Source organism: Talpa occidentalis, unplaced genomic scaffold (genome assembly GCF_014898055.3).
Source record: "Talpa occidentalis isolate TD23 unplaced genomic scaffold, MPIMG_talOcc4v2.1 talOcc4.2, whole genome shotgun sequence".
Lineage (NCBI taxonomy): Eukaryota > Metazoa > Chordata > Mammalia > Eulipotyphla > Talpidae > Talpa > Talpa occidentalis.
In genome coordinates this window covers 97,038,706-97,054,278 of record NW_023602073.1, presented here as the reverse complement: position 1 = coordinate 97,054,278, position 15,573 = coordinate 97,038,706, and positions in this window count along the sequence as shown.

Below are 15,573 nucleotides of genomic sequence, written 5' to 3'. Positions count from 1 at the left end.
ATGATTCTGTTTATATAAAGTTTCAAGGAAATATAAATTTCTAGAGACTGATCAGTGGTTGCCTGGGATTGTGGTTCAGAGCAAGACTAATTCCAAGTAGGATTTGAGACTGAAGGTTGATTTTTGAGCTGGGTCTAAGTTCAGATTAATTAGGATGCATCACATAAGCCAAAAGGGTGGCTGGAATGAAGTAAGTCCAGACTCTGATTTGTCTTTATTCAAACCCAAGTTGGTTTCCAAATGACTCCAGACCTCAGAGGATCTTGTGGACGACATTGCTTCCAAAGCCAGCTTTCCACTCTCTGGGGCTTTTGAACATCAGCCAATGTTGAGAAACAACTATATATAAGGAAAAAATACTCTTTGAAGTCAAACAGCAAAACATGACCACTTCCTAAATGCTCTTTAAAAAAATATTTAACCTCTCTGAGCCCCAGTTATTAATTTTTAAAAATGGCAATGATTTCCCTGTCCCACTCAGGAAGATGAGGTAAGTAAATAATATCATAGCAAAGTGCATACTATTTTAAGTTGTCCATTGAGTTTCTGTGTCAGCATTATAATCTTAACCTCATGGACCTCAGTGTTCTCATCAGTAAGATGGTCCTGGTGTCACAGAAGTTTCTTTTCAGCTCTAATAGTCTATATCACTTTGTCAGGACATCAGCAAAATGTTAGGTTCCTCACAAAAGTGATGACCTCTAGAAAGACAATAGAATTGCCCTTTCATCCAACACAGGCTTACCTAGAGCACATGCTCAGGCTTAGTGGTATTTGTGAAGAAGGTGTCATGTCACTCCAGTTTAAAAAAGGGACACTTCAGGGGCAGCATGGATGCTCCAGGAGTTCTGAGAAGGCAGGAGGTGGAGGTGGGGCGGGTCCTGCAGTTTGAGTCTGAACAACATGCTCCTTGAATCAGAGTCAGGGACAATCATGCCTTACCATAATCTACTCCGGTGAGGGGTGTATCACCCTCAAATAACTCAGGAACTGCCCTACTTAATGATTCTCTGACTCTTCAGACTGATATTGCCTTTGTTAACTAGCTCGATCAACATGAGTCACTTCACAGTCTACACCAGAAAGTGGAGGGGAGAGTTTGAATAGCACTGATTAATTCTTTACTTAATCATGCACTATCTCTCTAACTGACCTTTTCCTATTCTCATTACTCCAATTTCTTTTAAGAATGAACAAGGCCTATAGAACAATTAGTCTTCTCCTCTGTCTTTTTACATTTAAGTGATTCTGTTTTATAACAAGTCTGTAAGAAATATTCTCCTCCTCAGTCCTTGATAAACTGAAGATGAGAAAGCAGATTTAAGCCTCCGAATACCGAAAAATCCTAGCACATATTACAGCTGCCCAAATTATGTTCTATTCTCTGACATACATGCAGAGCTTCTGCTGCATTTCTTGGGTCTTCGAGGGGATACCAGGCCGATCTGAGGCAACTATTATTCTCTGATGAAAAGCTCCTGTGACCTCTACCTCAGACATTAGAAAACTTATCTATTTCTCACCTCATTCTTCAAAGGAGTGAGCTAGCTTTGCAACCTAGCAGGTAAGAAGTTAAAATGCATTCCATTTAAAAACTAGTTTTTGTGGCAGAAATTGCCTCTTTCCCTTCTGAACTGACCCACCTTGTTGGAATGAGAACACATCAGAGACCAGCCATTTAAATCCAGGAGAAAATTAAGAAATGTGGGACGTGTGGCCTTGGAGGTGTAAGTCTAAGGCAAATCTGCATAAGTGCTGCATAATTGATAATGAACCACTTACTGGTCTTGCAAAAAGCACTAATGAAATGGCTGCTTTCTGCTGCATTGACTATTCAGCTATTGTTAAAACGTGAGCAATTTAACTTTTAAACTTTACTCACCAATAGCACCTAATTATTTTTTGGAATTGGTAAAAGCACCCTTACAGTGCCAGGGGCTAGCTTATGCAAAATGATGAGCTTGGCACTTCCAGTACAGATTTCTTATAGGTGTTGTTTTTCTTTTTCAAATCACTCCTCCTCCTTGTACTAAAATCCTTGTATTCTTTCCCTCCATCTTCATCAAAATCTACCTTCAGGAATAGACCTGAAAAAGTCAACATTACTAAGATGCTTATAATTGGTAACAGCTTCAAGGTTTTACCCTTCCAAAGGTATTTGTGTTTTAACAAGAATTTGAATCTCAGGCCACAGCAGCAGTTGATGAAGAGTGAATGTGAGAATCATATGTGGAGCTATGTTCATGCACATTTGCTGCCTCTTGCTCAAATAATGATTCCAGACCTGACTGTGGCATGGGGACCCCCGTGAGTGTGAGTGTGTGTGTTTGTGTGTGATTGGCCTGTGTGATTAGCCTTTCCCTTATTGTTCCTAAAGAAAAAATAAATGCATACAATTACAAATCTCCAAAAGTGATTCTGATAGTAATCCCTTGGTGTTAAATCACAGGTTAAAGGAATAAATATCCAATCAATGATAAACTTTGAATCATAATCAGTGGTTGGGATACAGGCTGGGCAGCTGATGGTGCTTTAACATTCCACTACTTATAGAACCACCTCTTCTATCTGCATGTTAGACCAACTTGCTAGAATAAAACAACGTACAAATAGATTAAAAACGGGCATACTCCCAGTTAGAGTTTTTCCAAGTAGTTCATGGCACATACATTAGAATCTTCTGAGGTATTGTTTGAATTGCAGTTTCCAGAGCCTCACTTCGATCTTAATTCAGAATATTTGAAGGCAGAACCAGGAAATCTGACTGAGAAAACATGAGCTCTAGGCAACTAATGTTCAAGAACAACTGATCTGTTAATGGTTTTCTCAGCAATCATTTTCTTATGCAGATTATAAATAAAGTATAAAATACACACTGACCATCTAAACATAACCTATTTTTAACATTTTTCATATATTTCCTCCCAGTGTTTTTGTCTCCATTGGAGTAGATGTAATTTCATATCTATTATCATATTAATACTATATTAAAAGACTTTTCCTATGTCATTGGATAGTTTGCTAAAAAAAAATCATTTTAATGACTGTGTATTTTTCCATTAGATGAAGAGAATATATTCCACTAAATTAATCCCCATTGTGGACATTTAAATTGTTTTCCAATTTTTGCTATTATAAATAAATGTGGAGGTAATGTATACATTTCTTTGTTTTTCTTCTAAATCCTGGGAGAATAATTGCTGTATGAGGAGTTTTGCTAAGTGTTGAATGCTTATCCTTGGGCTAAAGAAGGCTTTGTGACCTGCACTTTGCAGTTATAAAATCAACAAGGTTAACTATAGGTGATTGGAATGGAATGAAGATCTTCTGGAAAGATAAGCTACAATATTTTTAATTCTAACAGCTCTCCATGATAGTCCTGCTAACACAGGAATCCAGGAAACTGCTTTAGGGTGGCCTTTTGCCTGAGACCGAGAGGTTTCCTGAGATGCAGAACTTTTTTGCTAAACCCAGGAAAACCCCAGGCAAACCAGGATGATTGGCCACTTAGTAGAAATCTAAACTGAGGGTATAAAATATCATCTGGAATTTTTGCTGAGTTTGCTATGAATATAAAGTATAATATAAACTTTTTCTCTACTGGAAAACTAAAGAGAATCAGGTATAAATGTTCATGTTTTAAAAATGATAGATCTGCACAGGACAGTTAAAAGATTAAATTGAAAGAACTGAATTAGGATCCTAGTCTTAATGGTAGAGGCAGCTACCCTATCTCCAAGCCTACCCAGAATCTTGACTGTGGTAACAATGGGTGTTGAAAAGCCAACCTTCCTTTTGCTTGGCTGCATCTTGTTAAGTATAACTACAGGAAGAGCTTGCAAACTCACCTCTTCTCCTTAGTGGCCTGCTGGCTTTTCAACTCATTTAAAAGCTAGTTCTTCACTTCTCATCTGCTCTTTATATTACTAAAAATTCATTAATGCCAGGCAATGAGGTAGAGATCTAGCTTAAAAAAAAAAAAAAAAAAAAAGAAGAGAATTAACTAGCAGGGGATGGAATTACTTCCGAGACTCCATCTACTTCCCCTAATGCACAGTGCAATACTTTCATTTCAATTAAGTGTGATGGTCAGGATAGGGGTAAGTGTTCACTTACATTCTGCCTAACACTTCAATGCATTAAAGAGAACATTACCTCTTTCAGAGTCACTAGTATCCAGAAAGTCAAAATTCAAATAGCATAACAACAATCTCTATCCCTTCCTTTACTTTCATGTTTTATGACTATAAGATCACACAGTTGGGACAGTGTATTTGATCATTAAAATAATAGGAATTCACAATTATGGAGGGAATGGAAAGTATATATTCTACTCTAATTATCTTGAATTTCTTCAGAAATGGATCTGTCTATAAATGATGAGTAAATATCTTGTGTTTAATTTTTTGAAGCAAATACACATACTCAAGAATTTTCAGTATAGAAAGAAATCTGGTTTAGATTATTATTTGATTATATCATTCTTTTCTTGGAGAAACCTAAGTATTTACTATGAAATTGACTTTATTCCTTTTTTAAATATTAACTATTTGCTAAATGTATGGGTTTGGTGATGGAATAGTAACTAAAACAGAAAATGAAAACATCTCCCCCTCAGGGACCTGATAAGGATAGGGGGTAGAGAACGTTAAGATGAATAAATAATGGTAAGAGCATCAAAGAGAAATAAACAGGATAAGAGTTACTGAGATAGCGCAAGGGACACTTTTTTTTTTAAGGTTTTATTTATCTATCTATCTATCTATCTATCTGTCTATTTATTTATTTATTTGTTTGTTTGTTTATTTATTTATTTATACCAGCACTGGGTACAGTCAGAAGCGCGGGAGGGTGAGAGAATTCACCAGAGCCAGAGGGGAGAGCAGAGCAGGCAGACTGACGAAGTACACTGCTGAGGGGAGCAGCAGGCAGCAGGAGAGGTCTGCGCACCATGTGGGACCCTCGTCCAGCGGCTGGGGATTGAACAGGTGATGCAGAGGCTGTGGGCAGCTTCCCAACCCTGTGCTCAACCGCTGTGCCACCAGGGAGGCCCAAGGGACACTTTTTTTGAGGTGGTAACATAGAAGCAAAACTGAGTGATGAGAGGAAATGGGCCTGAGGTTCACATAAATGGATGAGTAAGAGAATTAGTGGAATAGACTATGAGACTATGAAATCAAACAGAAACTGCATTTGTTGCCAGATTTGGACATACAGCCAATGAGATCAAAAACAGATGTACCTTGGGCCTCTCTGGTGGCACAAGGAGTTAAGTCTAAGCACTATGAAGCTATCCGCAGCCACTGCAGCATGAGTTTGATCCCTGGCCAGAGAGCTGACCCACATGGCACAGAACATCTCTCCTGGCTCACCAGCTGCTCCCCTCAGCAGTGTATTTCAGTAGATCTGCCTGTTCTGTTCCCCACTCTCTCTCTGGTGAATCCTCTGACCCCCGCATCTCTAGTCTGTAGCCAGGTTCTTGCACGCATAAATAAATAAATCTTTAAAAAAGAAAGGTTCAGCTTCAGGTAGCTTCAGCTACAAAGAAGTCTATGTGGGTATCTATAGAAATTCCATTTGCCCCACCCGCCCTGATTCCCAGAAAGCAGAGATGCTTCTTTGACTGACATGGATTAGATCTTAGCATTCCTCTATTCTCAAATTTCCCAGTGGCTTCAACACTCACTTCATTCTTCTTGCAGACTGCTCCCTTCTAAGGGCCCTCACTCTCGCTGTGCCTTTTGCCTTGTCCAGGGCTCTTCACCTGGCTTTTCACCCTCACCGCTCTCTACAGTCACTTAAATTTAAATCTTTTGCAAAGTCACTTGCCCTCCTCCATTCATTTTTCATCTTCTAAAATTGTGTTTTCACTTATTACTCCTTGTGTGTTGGCATCTTTTTTTTAGTCTCTTACTGTCATTTTAGGCATGGAGCAGAGATAAAGGAACATATTCAAATAGCCATGTTTGCAGTTAATTGTCACCTCAGACAACACAAATAATCCAGTGACACATGAAGGTAGTGCGATCCCCATTACTTGATAGATGCTGTCAGAGAACAGGGGTGGTTTTCAGGAAAGTGATCGAAGGGACTTACTTCCTCACTTGGAAAATCGTAGTGGAGAATTCTATAGCCACTTCAAATTCTCACTATGATATGTATTCCTGATTGTGAACTAGAATATACATATTTTTGTTTCTTGCAAACAACCAGCATAGAAAGTATTTACCGAGAAGTTATCTATGACATCTAATTTGGCACTAAGATCTGAATGTGCTATTATTCTAGCACTTTGTGGTTCTGAATAACAGAGTATCATGTAACATGCTCAAATTGGGGACATTTCAGAGCCACATAAGGTAGAAATGCCCCACTAGTCTTCTCTTACTTTAAGACCCCTTCCTTAAAATTCCACATTCTGTTTTTGCTAAAGAGGTAACTATTAGCCACCCATGCCACAGGGCCTTAAGCCTCATTGCTAAGTATCAGTGGTAGATGGTTGTAAGAAAACAGTATTTGCATTTAATTTTTGCAACTTAATATTTGCATAATAGGAAAACTTGTATTATAGTTAGTGTCGTAGATATAATAATGACCTCCAAAGATGTCCACATCCTAATCCCTGAGACCTGTGAGTATATTATGTTACATAGCAAAAGGGGAAGGGAATTATAATTACAGATGCAGTCAAGTTTGCTAATCTTCTGACTTTAAAATGAGAGGATGGCAGAATCACACAGTTCAAAGCATGGTCCCCTGAAGTTCCATTTATATATATATATATATTTATGCCATTTAAATCATAAAGGTGCTACTCTTTATCTTAGTGTTAAAAATTATTTTGGAAAAGGAAATTTTCTATTTCCTCTATATTCTAATTCAGGCTTCTGCAATTCTTGGTGTAAAAAAAAGTGTGTTTGATGGTGTTTTCTAAAGTAAGTCACAAGAACTATAAGGTCACTTCTTACTGAAGTATGAGTTAACATTCTCCTTATAATCTATTATATACTTAACAAAGAATTAATGACATGTCCCTTTCTTTTCTCTCCACAGTAAAGAGTCCAAGCATTCTGACCTCCTGTCATGCTTATCTGAGGCAGTTAGTGTTTGAGACTAGAGACGCTCTGGGTTTATATCCTGGTTTCAAGTCTTAATAACAGTTTAATCTTGTGAAAGTCACCTAATCTGTGCCTTAACACCCTTATCTATGAAATGAGAATGTTAATAATATACTTTCCTATAGGGTGCCTATAAGGTTTAAATAATAAATTTACATATAAACTACTTAAAACCTTGCATAAATGTAATAAACAGCTACATTTTTTAATTCATTTATTTATTTTGGTTTTCATCTCCTGTATTTCCTCCCCTTTTATTTCCTAAGATATAGCTAGTTTGTGTCAATAAAATTGAGGTATTCTAACTTCTTAAATGTAAAATTAAATGAGACTAATGTTCTGGGAATAGGATCAGTTACCCTAGTCCTGAAAGTATATGTTCTGCGACCAAAGAATAAACAATAAGTATACTTTGATCAGCTACCTTTAAACTGTATTTTGAAGATCACAAGGACAAAAAATGTCAATGTTTCAATACTAATCACCATACTGTTAGAAAAATTTATTAACTTAGTGGTGAAAAACATGTGCTTGAGTCACACAGACCATGTCTAAAAATTATCTCCACCATCTACCAGTTGTGTGTCGTATCAGTCAAGGTAATGCTAACTGCTGTAACAAATGGGCCTCAGAATGCATAATTGAGGTTTATTTTTGACTCACATAACTCAAGTCAAGTGTTTCTGCTTGTTATGTGGGTGGCTTTCCTCATTGTGATGATCCATCTCCTCCATTTTGAGGTCTAATTTACTCAAGGCTTTGTTGTTGTTTGTACGTGGTTGTTCAAAAGGGAAAGCGTATATAGAGGGGGCAAATGTAGCTGATAGTAGTTCTCACTTCATTGGCACAAATTCTTACTTCATGAAGCACAAATGTGCCCAGTGCAGGGTAAGCTGCCTTAAAAAGGGGGCCATCGTTTTTCATATTATTTCTAGGTGAATAATCACATTACATAGGACAATAGCTGAATTATTTACATATGTGTGATATGTATATATATATATATATATATGTGTGTGTGTGTACACAAATATATACATAAAATATATGTAGCAGATTTTTTAAATGTCTCCATAGGTACTGCTGTGGCTATATAATCTGGGTTTTTTCATGGCTCTCTTTACTCAGTTACTAATAAATCATTTATCAAAATAAAAGCCATTTGTTTATTTTGGTTTTCATCTTTTGTTTCTACTTTTCAAAGGAGTGAATTGCTCACTTAGAGATTTCGTTCTCTGAGTTATCTGCAAAAATACAGTCTTCTGTATTTTTGTGAATAACTTATAGAATAGAATCTCACAAATACATGAACATACACAGAGATTCTGTAAGTATTTTGTAAATAACTTGGAGAATAGAATCTCAAAGTAAATGGTTCTAAAGAAATCCAAATGATTTCAAATGACTCAAATGAAATAATGCCTTGTTTTCACTAAACTGAAATAAGAATGGTAAGAATTGAGGCACAGAAAATTTCTGTGTTACATAGATTCTCATTTTAAAAAATATTTTATTAAAGTAACACTGGTTTATAACATTACATAGTGTTCTGGTATACATAGATTCTCATTTTAATGTGAAAATGTAGTAGAATTCATAAAATCTCCAGGATTAAAGGAACTTGTCAATTACCCTATAATTTTTAACTAAGGCTCTATATCCCTGTGCAATGTTTCTGCTGAGTGGTTTCTCAGCTCAAGTCTGAACACCACCAGCAACAAAGGGCACACAGCCCTTGGACAATCCTGACTACACTTCTGACTGCCATGGTGAGTCAAAAACTCCACAGCCTGTATTTCTATATTTGATCAAGCTTCACTGTTATGGCACATATGTAATTACTCTTCTAAATGTCATCTTTTCAAATGTTTAAAGATAGTCAGTTTTAAGAAATCATGTATTCCAGTTGTTTTTAATTCCTTCCATATTTGTTATATCAGAAAGCTTTGAATGCCTCTTCTTTGTCTTTGCGATGTAGTTACTTCTATTTGACACAAACCTCTTAAAATGCAATCCTTGCGACAGATAAGTTCTCTGTATTGACTGACTAGCATAGAGTAGTGTATTTCTATAGTTCCCTCTGAGTACTGCTATGCTTCAAAAACTGCTGGGTGAGTCCACATTAATATTTTACTCAATCAGCCATATGAAGTGTTGCTAGCAGATGCTATGTGACTCCATTCTGTTCTTTTATCAAGGACAAAATTTTTAAGGCCAACCACTTTGAATAAAGGAAGAAATTGCAATAAGTCAGTGATTTGAGAATTTTGTCTTAATGTTATGTCTCAAAGTAGCATATTCCTGGCGGGAGAAGGGTGGTTAAGATATAGAAAGTTTACACATGCAATTCCATTAACAAATTTAAAAAACAAAACAACATAATTACTTCTTGGAAATTCACAAGGATCACTAAATATTAAGTGCATCAAGCAAACCTGATTAAACTCATTTGATAGTGAGACCCTTTAGCAGTATTTAATATCAATTAATATCTCAGAGATACTGGTTCACAGTAATCTCTACTCAATACTGGTGTATTCAATACTTGAATAATATAGAGTGAGAGGGAATTCTAAACTTTCTACCTACCCATTTGTCATCTCTACTATTAACATCAAACCACTTAGATAGATGGGAGATATATAGAAATCAGTCTCTGAAAATAGACTAATTCAGGTTTTACTTCTCAGGAGGGTATCTTATACAGAATAGTTATGAAAAAGTACCAAAGATTTTTTATCTGCCTTATTTAATACTTTATTCTTTATTCATTCTCAGAAGAAAATCAACATTATTTTTTACCTAAATTGCCTTTATATATTTATTTTGGATTATCACTGTACGTTGTATTGTGTGTGCTGTTCAATGAATCTGTACAAATTATGATTTTATAAACTCATTTTAAAGGCTAACTTTAAATACTTTCTGAGAGAGAAAAGAAAAACAGATAGTGAAGACAACTTTTGCTTCAAATAGATGAATTTGAATTCCTTTAAATCAAACATGGCACAATAAGAAGGAAAGACTAATTCACAGAATCCTGGAGGATTATACATAAACAGTGAATGGAAGCCTTCTTCTTATACCCCTGAAATATGAAAGTTTATTATATTTCCCTCCCAATCCTTTTATATGCAGAAATTATGTGTTTCCTTATGTCCCAAATTTGGAGAGCCACAAACAATCCATACACACAATATCCCTGTTTATTTATGATAGAGAACAGCCTAAGATGAAAAGCACTACACCCTTTATGCTGTGGATGGCTGATCTTTGATCTTTACCCCCTAAGAGAGTCCTTCTGCAAATTCCTCTGAAAGCATTTCCATGACCTGCTGAGCTCCCATATCATTCTATTTTTAAATGCTTTGCTAAACTCCTTCATTTTTAATAAAATCTAACTGTTTCCACTTTGGACCATTGAAGGGCCAAAAGTTCTTCCCAGGTTCTTCCTGTTCTCACATCTGATTTCACATAAAAGTAAGACAAGTTAAATGGATGAGAACAGTAAAATTCCATGGTACTCAGAGGAATAATGCCTCAGGCAAATTGAACTTAGAGGACAGTGGTGGACATATGGTGTTTGCTAATCAGAATTGTTTGGGTCAAGTGATCAGGCTTGAATCTATGGATGAGAATCTACATTTGTCAAGGGGTATGGGGGGTGCTTCTTGCTCTCTTTCTTGTATCTCCACCACCTAGTCTCTAGTCTCGAGCAGAACAGGCACTTGGTAAATGTTTGTGAGACTGAATTGCCTGTGTTGTAAAAGTAATTACAGTGCTGAATGACAGAAACGTGCCAAGGATATGACTGAGGAATGTCAGGGATGCCTTTAGGAAATCACAAAAGACATTGGATCTTTCTTTGAAATAATAGTCACATCATCATACTAAAAATAGAATTACCACTTACTCAACAGTGTTTTTAAAGTGTTTTATATAGAGTTCTAAAAATGTTTTACACATAGTTTACATTTAATTCTCATAAGAACCCTGGAAGGTAAGTAGTACCATTCCCATCATGAGTGCAAGACAATGAAACTCAGTTTGTATATCTTGCTTGTAGGTACAGTTTGGGGCCATGGAGTCAGGACTAAGAAAACCCCTGAATGACTACCAAGCAGAACCTTCCCACAACCTGGTACCAATTCATTGTCTTCTGGAAGCATCACATGGCATTTCTTATACCTGGAATTGAAGCTATTTCCTAAAGGGCAGCATTTTCCAAACCATGCTCCAAATTTCTCCATCCTGATGTATAAATGAATAAATTGAAATACTAGGTTTTTCTGAATCACTGTCATGTAGAACATCAGTTATTTGGTAGAACTAAATACTCAGAAATTATTCAACAGCCACCAAGTGAAAACAATGCGTGTGTGTGTGAGATAGAGAGAGAGAGAGAGAGTCTCAGAAGAGAAAGTACAATTTCTGACTTTTATCCTGCGTAAACAGATTCCCTTTGCTCTCTTCCCTGGATAGGTGGATAGGTGTTAGTTGGGGGATAAGGATTCCTTCTTTCTATCTATTCATTTCTATTAAGATACTGAGATACTTTTATTTTTCCCTAAGTAAACTGTCTATTTTATTTCAGATACCAACTCCATAATCAGTTCCATTTAATGCCTCTATGATTCTGTAAAAACAACAACAAAAAAGCAAGCTATTTATTTGTAAACATATATGTATTTTGTTCTAAAAGTAATCACCATATTTACATATTCATTAAAATTGCCACTCTACGTGAAATGGGGACAGTAGCTAATGGCATAATTTTAACTTTGTGGATGATCAGTTTTGCATAAACAAAATGAGTTTATTAACATTGAGTTGGTGTAGTAAATCTAAGGAAGAAAAATAAAACACATATTTCCTTAAAATTTTTCTAAAAGAAAACAAACTAATGAGTAATGTCAAAAAGCAAATATTTAAAAAATGTAAATCATAGCAAATATTCTAATTTAAAGCCTTAAAAAATAAGAGCTAGTTCTTAGGGAAAAATGAAAGAAAATAGGCCAATCTCTAAAATATGTAATTAATGAAAGAAGAACACAAATAAAATTAAAGTACTAAAGGGTTACAACATACAGAGAGAATTATAAATCATAAGAAACTACCACGTACAAGAGTTTAAAGATTGGATTAAATTTAAATTTTCAGAAAAATAGATACAACCAATAATTCAGGAAGTAGGAGAAACTGAAAAGACAAAAAAAATTATTTTAGTCTATGTTTTTAAAGAGTTTTTAAGTTTCCAAAATTGAAAGGAAGGTTCAGAGATTTTGCAGATAGCCTCTGTCCACCTCACCCATAACCTCCTTCCTTATCGACATTGTTCAACATTTTTTACCAAGGATGATATTACATTAACACATCATAATCACCCTACAACTCTGTTGCTGCAAATATCTGTTTCCAGCTTGTTAATAGCTGTCACAAATTTTGATACTTCTTCATTTGGGGTATATACACATTGAGGGTTATGTCTTCCTAATGTATCATTACTTTAATTATTATATAATGAGGGGTCTCTCTGGTGGCATAGGAGTTAAAGTCTTAGCACTTTCTCTTTATTTATCCTTTTTTATTTTTTACATCATTGTTCATTTTTAAACAATATTTGCTTTCTCTCACCCCTCAGGTGTAGTCCCCATAGAGTTTCCTTCACCAATGCACCCGTGCATCATCCCCTCAGTCCCCTGTGCTCCTCCCTCGCTCCCTCTGATCCCTCTCCCTCCTCCTCCCCTGCAGTATGTCTCTGATTTATGATTGTCTGTCTTTGTAAAGTCTTAGCACTTTCAATCTGCCACCAGCCACTGCAGCATGAGTTTGGTCCTTGCCCAGGGAGCTACCCACGTGCTGCAGCAGACCTCTCCTGTCTCGCCTGCTGCTCCCCTCAGCAGTGTATTTCAGGTAAATCCACCTGTTCTGCTCCCCATTCTGTCTCTGGTGAATCTTCTCAAACCCTGCATCTCTGGCCTATACCCCAATTCTTGTACACATAAATAAATAAATCTTTAAAAAAATTATTATACCATGACTGTCTCTCTCTTACCTCTTTTAGCTGTAAGTCTATTTTATCTGATATAACTCCGGTTGTCCCTGCCTTCTTTCATTTGTTTGTAGGATTACTTTCAAACCTTTTTTTTTTTTCCATATTAGCCTATGTTCATCTTTAGAGCTTATATGGTTTTCTTCTGGGGACAGTAGAAAGTTAGGTTTTGTTTTCTGATCCAACTGGCCTCTCTCCTTTATGATTGGTGAGAGAAATCCATTTACATTTAAGTGATTGTTGTTATATGGGTATCTGCTACTGCTATTTTGTCTTAAGTTTTCTGGCTCTACGCCTCCCTGGTGGTGCAAGGGATTAAGCACCGCACTATGAAGCAATCTGCAGCCTCTGCAACACGAGTTCGATCCCCAGCTAGGCAGGGAGAACCCACATGGCGAGGCAGACCTCTCCTGTCTTACCCGCTGCTCCCCTCAGCAGTGTATTTTGGTCAGTCTGTCTGTTCAGTTCCCCACTCTATCTCTGATGGATCCTCTCACCCACCCCACACCCCGCAACTCTGACCTGTACCCAACTCTAGTATGCATAAATAAAGAAATCTTTTTTAAAAAAAGTTTTCTGGCTCTATCTACCTCCTTGTTCAGTTTTTTGTGGATTTTTTTTTCTCTGAATTTAATATTAGAGTCCCTGTCAACACTTCTTGGAGGGGAGGTCTGGTGTGTGCAAACTCTTTCAGCTTCTGTTTGCCTGAGAGAGTCTTTATTTCTCCCTCCTATCTGAAGAAGAGTTTTGCAAGATACAGTATTCCTGGCTGGTAGTTTTTATTGTTAAGTAGTTTGACTATGTCATTCCATTCCTTCCTTGCTTATCAGGATTCCTCAGCATCCCAGCTCTTCAGTGATAGTTTGTGTCTCCCTGGTGCTGAGCTTTTCCCTCCCCAGGACTGCAGGCCAGGAAGCAGAGCCTTAGTTTGCAAGGCTGCCTCCTACCCAGGCCCACAATCTCCTGGCATTTCTCTCCATCTACCTCTTGCTTAATGACCATGATTTTCTTTAGTGTCCTTTCCGGTATGATCCATGCTGGTCTCTTTTGTCCATGAGATATTCCAGTTTCACCCCAAGTCACAAAACCCTCTGGATATAGCACCAGTGTGGGTTAACTTTCAGATTATTTTCTTAAGGGCAAAGTAAGTTACCTCCTTGATCAGGTGGCACCCTGACATTATTTCAGGATAATTCTCAGTCATTAATTGTTTCAAATATAGCTTCTGTTTCTTTTTTCTCCTTTTGTATTCCATTACATGTACACTACACCTTTTATAGTTATCACAGAGTCCTTGGACATTCTGTTTTGTTTTTTTCAGTCTGCTCTCTTTGCCTTTTTTTTTTTTTTTTTGATGATTTTATTGCTATAGCTTCTTGCTCAGATATTCTTTCCTCAAAAATGTTCACTTTATTAACAAGTCCATCAAATGCATTCTTCATTTCTGTTACAGTATATTTGACCTCTGATATTTTTGGGGGGTGGGGGATCTTTTATAGGATTTCTATTTCTCTACTTAAGTTGTCCTTCTGTTCTTCATAGTATAGATTTTCATCATTAGAGCCTTTAGGATATTAATCATAATTGTTTTAAATTCCTGATCTGATCATTCCAGCACCCCTTCCATGTCTCATCACAATGCTTGTTCTCTCTTCAAAGTGTGATGTTTGCTTTTTGGCATGCCTTGAGTTATTATATTGATAGCTGGGCATGATGTACCTGGTAAAAGAAACTGCTATAAATAGGCCTTTGGTAATGTGTTGATGAGTTGTGGGATGATGGGAAGCATCCTATGCTTAGTTATGGTTAGTTCTTAGTCTTTAAGTGAGCCTATGTCTCTGGACACTGAATATCACAGGTGATTTTGTGAAATCGTGAGTGATTTCTCCACACTAGGTGGGAGAGAATAAATAGAATGACTGGATTAAGTATTTCCCTTCTCCCTCATGGAAGGCTGGAAGCAACTGGAGTCAAATGCTTTCCTTCCCTATATCAGTTAGGTTCTTTGCATCCAGAAGGTTAATCTCCAGTTAAATAGTTTCCAACGAGGGTCATTCTTACAAAGTATAGAGTACACTGATTCCTTTTCTTCCCCCTGATGGAAGCCCAAGGGGATTTTTTTCCAGTAATTATTGTGGATAGTTAAATCTCACAATATAGTGGGGCCCAACTAAGACAGTGCCCTCTGGAATTAACTTTCTGAGTTTACTGCACTGAACCTCTGGCAACTTTTCAATTACATCTCAGGTCTTCCTATCCCACCACTGACTCCCTTCACAATTTCTGCTCATCAATGTCTGCTCTGGTAGCCATGACTCCCCATATCTGCCTTTGTGTCTCAACAGTCTTGGGGCCAGTGGTTTCTCTCCTATAGATCCAATAAATGCTATATGTTTTTTATTT